General features: G+C 45.6%; 1 long non-coding RNA gene across 1 annotated transcript in view; it reads right to left on the bottom strand.

Moving 5' to 3' along the window:
* LOC142803678 (uncharacterized) overlaps nt 1–1996 on the bottom strand; it is a 354643-nt gene extending 352647 nt beyond the window's left edge. The window contains exon 1 of the long non-coding RNA XR_012894222.1: nt 1831–1996. This is a non-coding gene — a long non-coding RNA (uncharacterized LOC142803678). The remainder of the gene's footprint in view (nt 1–1830) is intronic.
* Nucleotides 1997–11990: the final 9994 nt, after the last annotated feature.

Raw genomic sequence — 11990 nt, 5'->3', positions numbered from 1 at the left:
GCCCTGGATTGGTCCAATGTCGGTCGTACATCCGTAGCCAATATTCGTGGTGCAGCAAACATCGGCGTAAAAATGGCATGTGATTGGCTGAAATATGGCCCAATGTTGGCCGAACATTGGCAGCTTTGTCGGCAATACGATGGGCCTTCGTCGGCCCAATGTTGGTTGCATACTGGCTAAAACATCGGCAAAACGTCGGCCCATCATTGGCTTGAACGTCGGCCCGACATTGGAAGAAGTTGCACTTCCGACGTCGGCGGGCCGACGTCGGTGCCGATGTTAGCCAATGTTGGTCCAAGATTGGTCCAACGGCGGCGTGCTGCCTGGGATTTCTGAAGTTGTGTAATTGCGTCAATGCCAACAGCTTGGAAACATGCAGTCTATATTCATGATTGTCAGATGAACATACTGTCCAATTTTCCATTTTCACAGCAACATGTGCATGCCTTATGTATGCATACTATGATGTATAACATTATTGCAAGTTTTGAGCGTTAAATGATATATTCGTTTCTCCAAACACCACAGATCCCTTCTATAACTGTATCGCATGCCTATAGAATTTACTGAAGCTTGTCATCTGATGTGAAGACAAAACAACATGCTGACCCTAATTGAAAGCATGACTTTTTGGCCCCCACACAAAAGCCCTATTCACAAGTGACAAAGACTGTGCTTTTATTCGTGGCCAGTGTGTGGTTTTTCAATGTTTTCATGTGTGTTTCTGACCAGATCGGCATAAGCTTGTAATCTGTTATTAAATGCCATTGGAGGTGATGGTCTAAACTGTTCTTACTGTTCGTACAAGTAAAATTGCTTAGCAAAGTTTGAACACAAAGTTTGGGCGAGGCACATACAATATTTAATAAACCACCACAAATTAATGAAATCTAAGCATAGCGAAAACAAGCTGAATAAAATAAAATGTGCTCTACCGCATGAACTACTGATCGAATTAGGGCTCGCACAGTTAAGCTACAGTTATTCGGGTCCAATAAGCCATGAAAATTTTGTTCGGAAATACAGTTCAAGTTTAACGAACGGCTCACAAAATTCATGGGTTCCGAACGCATCAGACAACCTATGTTGCGAGTGTATAACGTAAGCTCAGATTTCACTGAACGGGCTGCATAAACACCTAAGCGTACATACGTGCAAGCCTTGCGAGCCGTACCTAAGACGAGGCAGCATGCTGCACGCGAACTCGAATAACAGGGTAGTCCAAAGATGCGTGCCGGCGTGGATGCATACACCGGCATACGTTCGGCTACCCGCAGCAATTTCTGATAGCAGTTTAAAAAAAGGGTGTACAACATATGAAACTTTTCAAACTGCTTTGGACGTACAACATATGAACCCGTTGACTCCTGTAGCACACAATATGAACAGGCATGCAAAAAAAAATCCTCAAGTTAAGAGATCCAAACATACGCGCCCTAGGCGTAATCAACGCTTACAGCTAACAAACGCCGTCTTCGCCCAACAATTATTTAACCAAAATATTGGTCCATCGCGAGCAGGGCTCCCTGCCAACACCACTGCCGACAGAGGCGAGCGCCGTCACAACTCGCACAAATCCGCCGCGAAATTCCCACTGCGCACGCACGCGCCATGTTCACACACCGAAGCATGCTTGAATCGAAAGAAAAAGCTCGCCCACGCTTGACTTCCTACAAAAACGCCGTCATCCTGATGAAATGACACACACAAACAGGTTCGCTACGTTAAAAAACTTCACTTATCGCCCACATGTAACGAAAAACGTAGCATGGCGTCGTTATCACGCTCTCGGTGTTGACAAAGCGCCGACAGCAGGAATGTGGTACGTACCTGGCGAGTGTTCCAAAATGCGACGCCATACGTCCTCGCTTGAGTAGAGTTCATCTTCGTAATAGGCAGCACCGGCAGAACACAAAAGACGAACGCAGCGCGCAAGCACACCTCAAAAAACGAGAAAAAACGATGCAGAACCGACAAGCTGCAGCGCCCGACCAGCGAGCAAGCACGCCCAAACATGTATTACAGCTCCGGTTACAGCTCCGCAGACGTACAAAGGCAAAATAAAATGCTTTAGTAATGCGTTTAAGTATAAAAAGTAAACGGAAGTATACATAACATAAAAACGAAGGAGACAAAACAATTTTATCTTTACAAAAAAGCGAAATTAACGTGACTTTAGCGCGCGAAGTTTGAAACGCTTGCAGGTACAATGCATTTTTAACAAATGAACAGCGGTAATAATCACCTAAAACACTCATGTTCTTGAATTCGAAATGTACTATTGTTGACGCACACATTTACACACAAAATTTTATTGCAATAATTGATGGTGCCTATGCATAGGCGTGCCCACCACGGGGGAAGGGGGGAGGGGGCGGCCCTTGGTCACTTAGGGGTCAATGTGAATCCCTATAGGTACATAGAGAAATAGAGAGGGGGCACTGTAACTCGACGTAAGTTTTTTAACTCGACGGGGGTTGCAGTGCCCCCTGCTGATCACCTCATACACCCCCCCCCCCATTTTACGGCGTGGGTCGCAGTGTCCCACAATATATATATATATGTGTGTGTGGGGGGGGGGGGGGGGCGAGAGGCGTGTCTCTCCCTCCTCTCGTACCCTTCTCCCCTTCGCTTCACAAAGGCGCTGCGTGCACTGACCGTGCCATTCTCTGACCTTTATTTCTTCACCTAAAGAACCACTTCCCGTGCTCCCGCATGGTTGCAGAAGGTAGTGCATTGTTTTCTTTTTCGACCAAGCACGTCTCGTCTTCGATAATCTTGTGAAAACAACTTGTACTCGAACGGCTTTTGACAGAGCAAGGGTTTTTTGTAATGAATTCGAGCTTTTTTTCTCACTTGCTTCTACACATGAATATGTGCTGTCCGTAGATCGTGACAGTAGCCCATTAATTTATTCACATATAATACGGACGATATAAAGCGGCAAAGCATGTCGAATCATACAGTGCGAGGAGAAGTTAGTCTCTTTTACATTTTCTCAATTATTCTTAGTGTTCTGTAAAATTTGTCAATGCCTCAATCATTTCCTTGATTTTTTTCATCCTTACGACATTGTTATCTTAGGAAAGGAATGCATTCCTTGCGCTATGCGTGGTATTTTATTTGCAAGCATGGATGCAGCTCGATTCTTGCACGTGCACTACAGCGCCGGTGGTCTGGTGCTTATGGTGCTAAACTGTTGACCCGCAAGTCACAGGATCGAATCCCGGCAGTTCACGGCGGCCACATTTTTAATGGACGAGAAAGAGTGCGAGACCTGTGTAGTTAGGCTTAGATGCACCTTAAGTAACCCCAGGTGGTTTAACTTTTCGGAGCCCTTCGGTACAGCGTCTCTAATGATTATATGACAACTTTGGGACGTTAAACGGAACAATTTTTATTCCAACAATTATAGGTGTACACCCTTCTGTTCTTCAACACCCTCACGAACGGCATAATAACACCCTTTTGCCAGTTGCACCCTTCTCTGAGGGTGTACCAGCAAAGAAAAGGGTGTTACATTCATTCAAAAAGGGTGTAAATCTGCAAAACACCCTTTTTACACCCATAAGGGTGTAAACAATTTTATTGTGCCTATAGGCCCGTGTGCTCGGATTTGGGTGCATATTAAAGAACCCCAGGTGATCAAAATCACCGGAGCCATTCACTACATCATCTCTTTTAATCATATGGTGGTTTCGGGACATTAAACCCCACATATTTTACCATTTGTCACTTTTCCGCATAATACCACCATCCAAGGTACTATGGTACTCACCCTTCTACCTCATTTATGGACGTTCGGCGATATTCACTGTCGCCGCTTCATTCTACCGATAATTTTTAAACTACCTCAGAACAATTCATATCGAGACTTAAGTGTCAGTAAGTTGCTCCGCTAACAACGGAAGCCAGCCCACATGATTGCAAGCAGCAGTTGGACATCTCTCATCGGGACGTCTTTTTCCGACTTTGTGACGAAGTGCTCCTTTAGACACCAACTTGAGTTCCCGGATTATGTTCAAGTCGCGGCTCCTTGTACCATATATAATCATTCAGCAAACATCCCCTGTTAATTTGGCGCGTAACTCTTGCTGATCTTCCTGCTGACCCTCGCTGCCATGGTGCTGAGATTGTTCACGTTTCGCGCTTGGAGTTTCTCATTTGACGTCTCTCCACAGTCTAAGTCACGGTCATGCTGGCCGCTTAATGTAAGCATTATTCTTGCGCTTCAGCTTTTCATCTGTAAAAATTTATAATCATCGTTCTGGCCTGAGCAGTGAGGCTCTAGAGTGCGAATAAAGAAGAGCCTTGCGGCTTCAACGTGGTCTTACTTCTATATATCATACAGCCGTTTCGTCTGGTTAATCAATCGTAGTTGGGTGCCATCCACTGAAGGCCTTTTGCCTTCGCTCCATTTTCTGTACTGGCTTAGAAAGAAAGTAAGTAAGAAAGAAAGGAAGAAAGAAAGAAAGAAAGAAAGAAATAAAGAAAGAAAGAAAGAAAGAAAGAAAGAAAGAAAGAAGCTGTTGTATGTAGCAGGGTCCAGGGCTATACTATTCTCGCGATCACCAGCGCTTCATATCAGCCTACCGCTTCTGGTGTTGCTAATATATATATATATATATATATATATATATATATATATATATATATATATATATATATATATATATATATATATATATATATATATATATATATATATATATATATGATGGCATCGTTACACAACTGTAAACAACTGGTTATGTAAAATATATGGGACTATTTAACGTATGTCTGGGCGTGTACTTGTATATAACATTACAGCCACTTCGTGAGGTTTGGCTCAATAAAAAAATTACAACACATTCACTTTCCATGCGCATGCTTCTCTTAATATTGATCCCCAAGGTGATTTTGATCGGCCGAATTTTTCTTGTTTTCTCGGTTTCAGCGGCTGTAGCCACTTAGGCTTTCGAACCTTGCCTTTACTGCCTACCGTTTCATTGTATTTAGTATATATTGGCTCCATATGTCTTTTTACTCACAAACAATGATGTCTTCAGCCCATTTCTCGTTTCTGGGAATCAAAATGAAGTGATACGGACAGTAGACAACGGGGACCGAATGATTGGAAACTACATCCTCAGGATTTCAATATATTTGATTGATTTATGATATTTAAGCTTCAGCCAGCTCCATATAGTTCTGGAAGTTTAGGAAGAAATTAGGTTCGTCAACATTATCACATTGATTTAGTCATTGTTTCCAAGCTGAGCTCTATAACCCACGCTAAAGGCGTTGCTATCGATAGACGTTCCGAAATACCTATCGCGAAAAACAACTAGAATTCAAATATACTTCGTACACCAGAGGCCGTAACACTTTTTTATAGCAAAGTGTGAACAAAACGCCTCACAACAACCCCCAATAAGTGAAACAACTCGGTGGTCATCGAAAGATTGCCTCTTCGGCGTTTGTAGCCAACTGTTCTTGTTGGCTTGACTTTCCACGTTGCCTTCTACGCACTAATGAACAACACTTTGCTCATAAAGAACACAATGTTTATTTATTTATTTTTGTTTTGTAGGAGTGTGTAGTTCCGTGTTACAACAGCGTGCCTTTTGAAAACACGCCATTCACGTGGCTGTTGTGGACACCATGAACACTACGATGTGGCTTGACCTGAGATTCTAAGTCCTGAAAGCTCGGACGCTCCATCACGGCGTGCCTCGACAACCATAGAAACACCGCGGCCGCAAAGAAGCCAGAAATAAACAGAAACTCAAACGAAGCGAGCATATAAAAGCTAGAAGGTGTCCAGATGAAGTATGTAAGGTTAACTGCTTCTTTTTGGTTGATTGTCGAGGAAGATTAAGTGGATGATGTGCAGAGATAATGATTGGAACACGTGCGTTGGTGAACCGTGAACACCACTTCTTCCTCGCATCGATGAACACGGCCAAGTTTCAATAGGCATGCGTCTATCTGCTACATAAAACGGCTGTGTAATTGTTGTGTTATTAGGGGCGAAGCTTCTCTAGACCTAGCTAAAGCTTTTGATAATATCTCGCACAAGTTTGTGCTTGAGGCAATTTCGGTTATGGGTCTAGGGCAACGGTTCCACGCATACGTTAGGTCTTTTCTCAGGGATCGCAGGGCTACCATTAGGATCGGTCAAATCCAATCCACGGAATTTACCTTGGGAGCGAGAGGCACCCCACAGGGGGCAGTCATCTCTCCTCTACTCTTCAATATTGCCATGAAGGGCCTCTCGGAGCGACTCGCTACGGTGCGCGGGGTTAACCATGCTCTCTACGCGGACGATATCACCGTGTGGTGCATGGGAGGGTCCGACGCCGGGGTAGAGCAGGCGCTCCAAGAGGCATTAGACATCACGGAGAACTTTCTAGTCGGTTCGGGCCTGAGCCTGTCATCGGCAAAGTCTGAGTTACTACTATACAGACCCACCCGACAAGGACTGAGGAACCTCACTCCTTTAGAACAGATTCCCATAGCTTTATACACACGGGATGGGCAGAGAATACCCAGGGTGGACTCCATCAGGGTCCTCGGACTCCTGCTAGAGTCCAAGGGGGGCAACTCACGAACTATAGCCCGCATCACCTCCAAGACAGAGAACATGCTTAGGCTCATACTCAGGGTCTCGAACCGCAGGGGTGGGCTGAGCGAGAGCAATCTCCTTCGGCTCTATCATGCATTTCTCATGAGCCACATTAATTATGTCGCTTCGGCATTGCGCTGGTCCAAAAGAGAAGAGGCAAGAATTGATACACTACTGCGCAAAAGCATAAAGCGAGTTCTAGGCTTGCCTATCCACACTAGCACCGAGAAGCTCCTACAATTGGGCATGCATAACTCCCTCTCGGAGGTGATAGAGGCCCAGCAGATGGCTCAGGTCGTGCGACTATCGTCCTCGAGGGCTGGTAGGCGCATCCTGGAATCGATAGGCTGCGGTCCTACGGCGACTAACCAGCGTAATGTAACACTACCACCCTCGACCAGAGGCACGTTTTCGGTAGCTCCACTTCCAAGAAATGTCCACCCACAATACAATGTAGGGCGCCGCATAGCTCGGGCCCGTTCCTTATTAAAATCAGTTCCAAACAGACCGCATCTCGCGACCTTTGTCGATGCAGCCCAGTACGGGCGTTCGGATCGCTTCGCAGTGGTCTCGGTCGATCATAGTGGCACACTCCTATGCTCTGCCTCGGTTAGAAAGGTTTCGGCAATGGTGGCTGAGCAAATCGCCATCGCCATAGCAATGAAGGACCCATCGCGTCCTAATGTCTTTACAGATTCGCGTTCCGCAGCTAGGGCTTTCGCCTCGGGCTTGATCTCACGTGAGGCAGCGGCCATCCTCGGCTGTGAGGGGGCTGCCGGTTTTCACACCATAACATGGTTCCCGGCCCACATGGGGGCCAACGTACATCCTGATGTCCCCAACGCCAATGAGTTTGCCCATGACCGTGCGCGAGGTATCGCTCACCGCGGCGGTCCCGGCGGATTCGCAGGCGGGGACGCCGGAAGATACAGGGACTCGCTGCTCACTTTCCACGAGATCATGACTCATTATCATTTATCTCGGAGGACTTTTCCACTTCCTCATCCTAAACTTACGCGACCACAATCATCGGCCTACAGGATGCTCCAAACGGGGTCTTTCCCTTCGCGGGGCAGGTTCAGCCATTTTTCGCCCAACATCGAGCCGCATTGTCCAGACTGCGGTGAGGCGTATTGCTCATTACCTCATATGCTCTGGCAATGTCCTGCGTTACGTGACGCAGAGTTCAACAAAGAAGAGGACTGGGAGGAAGCCCTTCACAGCGGCGACCTCCTGGTTCAACTTCGGGCTGTCCAGAGGGCCTGCGAGAGGGCGGAGGGCCACGGTCTTCCGGTCCCTACGTGGGAGCGGCCCGCGACTGCTACGGATTCCCCCTAAACGGGGCCGTTACAACGCAGTTCCTCAGGACCTGAATAAAGTTCTTTGTCTGTCTGTCTGTCTGTCTTAAAGCGGCACCCGTTCGTCCCTCGTAGTCGTAGTCGTAGTTTGCAACAAGTGTTACATTTCGACCTGCAAGGTGGTGCCAGTGGGAGATTTCTCCTGTGCTTTGTTGAACAATAAAAAGTTCGCGGCGTGCGCATTGGCTAAAAGCCGAATGCTCTTGTCTCTCATTCCCCATTAGCAGCCATTGGCATCTACATTGAGCACTATCTGACAAGAAAGGGTTGCTACGTTATACTCGCTGGGTGTAACCTCCTTATTTTTAGAAAGGTTTAGCGAGCGTTGAGCCGCAGTGTCATGAATACAATGAACTGGTATATACCATAAACTCGAGGTGGTTAAAGGTGGGAAGTAGACCTGAAGCGCAAGCCATAAGAAAGTGTGCGTGTGCCACCTGTCGTTTAGTCCTTGGAATGTCCGCTGGATGGCGGTGCTTCTATATGGGGAATATATGAGGAAAAGATGTGAGATGGTGGTTTTTGGAGTGATGAGTAGATGGACGAACGGACACACAGATGCATGGATGAACGCATGAACGGACGCAGGAGCGGATGCATGGACGAACGCAGGGATGGATGCACGAACAGACGCACGCACGGATGGGCGGATAAACGCATGAACGGTCACACAGACGGACGCATGGACGGACGAATGCTTCGCCCCACTCTCCATTATTCACTCCGTGGATATGCTGCCATTTTTTTATTAGAGCTGTTACGGACGTTTATTGTGAATGATGTTAACGTTGCTTGTGAATAAGTAGTCTTATTCGTCCTTTATCTACCTCCTGTGCTACCTCACCTGTCGCAAGCCCAATACGCCGCCTTGGGGCTCAAGAGTTTGAAAGTGCACTCAAGCTCATGTGAAATACTAGAAAGCGATAGAATAAGGTGATCAGGCTGCTGATGTACGCTTCATCATACTTATCAATTTTCTACACTCATTATTTTCTTAGTAAACCTCCTCGTCTTTTCATGCTTTTTTTATCCAACAAAAAAAAAGGTATGCAGTGAGAGTGGTAAGTTCTGTGTGTTTAAATACGACGTTGTAATTAGCCTCCGTGCATAACAAAGCTCATTGGGGGGGGGACAAGATAACTTAATCATAGCTTGTATAATTGTTTTTTCTGCTATTTAGCAAGGTGTATAGGCGTATACGGCAGGTGTCGGCTACGAAAAACCTGGTGCAGACATCGACTACACCATATCGGATAGCTGCCGATGTTTCATAAGTTACAGAAAGCAGGGGACAATGTTTTTTTTTTCACCACAGTTACGCTGACCTCTTTAACCAGATTTCCCGAAATACCCCTTTAACTGTCGCGAGCACCGACTTACTGCAAGACTATGGCAGGCCTTCCATCCAATTCATGCGCATGACGTAATCAACCTGCCTAGCCTGCATCAAGTTTTAAATATTATTTCTCGTTCTTGCCTTCCTTGATTCCTAAGCACTCTAATGTTTTAAGCTAGAGATACCAACCGTAAACGCAAATATCCCGTTCTAAAGCTTTCTAGTAAAGATAACGTGGCTGTGTCAGTAAGTACCTTTACGTATCCAGATTGGTAATTTGAACTCACAATAGGCGAATAGCTTATCGCCTCTATGTTACTTGTAAATGCGTATCCAGACAACAGGCCCTGTTTGCTACCTTTCGCTTGGGTTAGCTGATACGGCCTTTTCGAGAAGTATACGCTCTGTACAAAGGAACAGCATAACGGTCGCGCGAGAACGAGTTCCGGGACACGCACATGTACTTTCCTAATGGTGTCTGCTACGTCACCACGGCACGCAGCCAGTCTAGGCACCGCCTGCTAAGAATGCATGTCGCCGCATCTGAACAATGGAGGGTCCAGGAAAACGAACCGAAAACGTGAGGCGTAACCTGTTTTGCCAGACAGTGTCAAGGGATCTACGCGGAATGGTCGTTGAATGAGTTGTTTACGCGTAGTTGTTATGCGATTTACGATCGGTTTACGAATGAGTTGTTACGCGATTTACGATCGGGGGGAGCTGCTGTCTGTTTTGTCGGAGGAGCTCTTCTTCCTCGGTGAAGAGGAATTTCTTTGGCACCGGTCTTGCCCTTTTGTGTCGATCTGTGGCGGACGAGTGAAACTTGTCTTTCGGCCGCCCTGGTATTGGTAGACTGATCTGTCGATGCGCCGGCAGAAATGGCACGCCAACATGTAAATATGCAAAATGTACATACTTATGTTTTATTTGTGTCTCTTGTTTACCTTGATGTATTTTTGTGGTTGTGTTTGTGTGAACCATCGATTGTACATGTTCTTTCAACGTCATCTCATATCCATGTTCATGTAAATGACGTCTGTTTTGTCATCATCGTTAAAGTATGTCTAAGAAGGAAATGTTCTGTTGAGTGTTATTGACGTTTGTGGCAATAATTTTTTTCTAAACAAAAGCGCATCTTATGTTCTATAGCATAGCTACGTAATGATACTATAATTTCAATAATTTAGCAATGTATATTACCTTTTATGCCACACTGACATGTATACCTATATGCGTGGTTGTGTGCTTTCCAAATTAGCATCCAATGTCCTGATCACACCGCATAAAGCGAGGAGAGACGTTATTTACTGGCGAGGGTCCTTCTACATGACATTCACCCTAATCAATTACCCTGCTGGCACAGTGCATGGTTACGGGGCGGGGCGGCTCAACCGGAAGACACGGTTTCTTACTAAACCATGGTGCTCACATTTCGATGTAGACGAAATGCAGAGGCCCGTATACCTTGTCGGTGTAGAACCTCAGGCGGTTGCAAATCTCAAAAGCCCTCGACTACGGGGTCTCTCAAAATGAATCACTTTGAGACATTGAATGTGACAAACCCATTTATGATCATGTACGATACTTAGAATGAGATATAAACAGGACGAACGATTTTATGGTCGGATGACTAGATGGATATATGAATGAATGGTGAGGAAGTGGGTGGATGAACGGCTGGATGGAGGGGTGCAACTCCTGTGCAATCAAAGCCAAGAAGTAAATAACACAGCCGGGATTTCATATTCATCGCATCTGTAGAGGCCCCATGGACCAGATCCAGTGCTTCTTTCTGCATTTGTAATTTATGACTTTTATAAATTATGTAAGCTGTCCACAATCAGTGTCGTACTCCTGACTATGCGTCGTGCAGGCGGTGCTGCTCGGATACTTGGCGACGGAGTGAAAAATCCTGACAGTGGCGTGTTCGCAGCAATAGGATTACAAATAGAACGATGTATGCATTACGCAGAATATATTATGGATTACCCAGTGATCCTCAATACATTGTCATTGGTGCATTTGGGAGATTCTTGGCTTATAAAGATATATGCCTAGAGGCTAAAATGCTTTTAATTCAAGAAAAAAATTGCGCTGATTGCCTATAGGCGGCCTGGCGAGTGACAGGAAAGCCATCCTCGCTGAAAAATTGCCGAGGGACACGCCCTACATAGCCAGTGATAAAATTGGGGCAGACGCGGGCCTTAAGCTGATTCTTGTCCGAAAGGAATGGGCGGCGGCTCTATCTGATGAAGTGACTCAAACATGCATCGCCGAGACACACCCATTCAGCCTGGAATGCAGGGTAAAGAAACTATAACCAAAAAATTTTCACACGAAAGTAACTCAAACATGCTTGATAAAAAGTCTCACAAGAGAATTAAGAGTGAGAATGCTGTAATCTACGCTACTTTCCACGGCATGCTCACTGTTGATGCCTGTACTCTATCATTCATTCAACAGGCAGGTAACTTCTATTCCTGTTGCAAGAGCGTAGTAAAATATCAGTGCTCTTCCATTTATATTGTGCATCTCGTCCTCTTGTTTATCATCACTCTTACACGACACATTAAAACTCGTTAAGATCCGGCTTGCATGACCGTTTTACATGTGCTTTATGGCTTTTTTTCTTCTTTTCTATAATAAACATCACTGGTTATAAGAACGGTTCTTGAAACAGAGCGCG

Source organism: Rhipicephalus microplus, chromosome 3 (assembly GCF_043290135.1).
Source record: "Rhipicephalus microplus isolate Deutch F79 chromosome 3, USDA_Rmic, whole genome shotgun sequence".
Lineage (NCBI taxonomy): Eukaryota > Metazoa > Arthropoda > Arachnida > Ixodida > Ixodidae > Rhipicephalus > Rhipicephalus microplus.
This window is presented reverse-complemented; position numbering and strand designations above follow the sequence as displayed.